The 1,165-nt window shown below is 31.6% G+C and overlaps 1 protein-coding gene across 1 annotated transcript in view; it reads left to right on the top strand.

The window, feature by feature from the left end:
* Positions 1 to 1,165, top strand: part of mctp1a (multiple C2 domains, transmembrane 1a) — a gene marked incomplete in the record, with an annotated part of 144,171 nt that overhangs the window by 75,020 nt on the left and 67,986 nt on the right.

Genomic DNA, 1,165 nt, shown 5'->3' with positions numbered 1-1,165 from the left:
ATTTACTGGAGTACAACTAAACCTAAAGGTTACTTTTTATGGTAAGTTTTCTATTAGGTACACATCAAAGGTGGAAGCAGTTCAATACAATTGCTTCCATTATAACAAGATACATTATGAGTGTTTTTATCAAAGTTTCTGGTTCATGTGTAAAGCACATTTTGCGGTTTTATAGGAAAAGAAAAATCAGACTTTTTTTCTATGCATGTGTCTTCACATCATTTCATAAAAGAAAAACACATAACAACTGAGCGCATTATAGCAATGATTCTTATTGTTGGGTTCAGGACCACTCTGTGGGTCATAAACACTGAGTGTGAGGGTCCTGAGATGATTCCCTGACATAAGAATAATAAAAAATTACTATTAATGGCATTTTAGGCTATAGTATTAACTCCACATTCAAACAGTTGTCAAAAATGGACAAAAGTACAATTATGGTTGTAGAATTTATTTACACTAAATATGTTCTTTTTTTGAATTGGCTTTAACTATCAGAAGTCAAGGTTGCCAGACATTTTCTTTTATTTTTAGTTTCTGTGTTAAACACTGCAATATTTTGGGATCAGTGCTTTAACGATGATATTAAATATCAATAAGAATCTGGCAGCAAACCTTCGTCCCTTTCAGTTGTCCAAATCCTGTAGGATTTGTGGCTCAACACCACGCCACATTAAAAAAAAACAAAAAAACGTAATTTTGTTTCTTCCACCTTTGATCTGCACTCATACTGTGAGCAATGAAACAAAGCAGAGGATTTTCATTTACAAATGTTTTAATAACTAGATAGTAGGAAAGAAAGTTTCTTGAGTTTAATTGATTGTACATCCTTATGTCCGTCAATCTTTTTTTTTTTTCGTATTGCCACAGTGAAGAAAATAAAGTGTTACCATTCAATGTCCTTTTTTGTGACTTTTCTGTCTGGTTGAAATGGAAGCATGCTGATTGAGAGTCTGCTTCCTCTTGTTTGTAAGTGCATGAAGACGCTAGCTGTTTGTTTTTCAATGTAATATGACAATGTTATTAAGGCAGTTTGATGTCCAAATTTTGGACATTTTTGTAAAAAAAAAAAAACAAACAAACTGAAGCTCCATTTAAAACCAAATATTTATAATTTACTTTATATCATATAGAGAACTAAATGTTGTTATGAGCAACATTAAAT

Source organism: Austrofundulus limnaeus, unplaced genomic scaffold (assembly GCF_001266775.1).
Source record: "Austrofundulus limnaeus strain Quisiro unplaced genomic scaffold, Austrofundulus_limnaeus-1.0 Scaffold92, whole genome shotgun sequence".
Lineage (NCBI taxonomy): Eukaryota > Metazoa > Chordata > Actinopteri > Cyprinodontiformes > Rivulidae > Austrofundulus > Austrofundulus limnaeus.
Note: the sequence above shows the minus strand (reverse complement) of the source record. Positions and strands in the feature narration are given on the sequence as shown.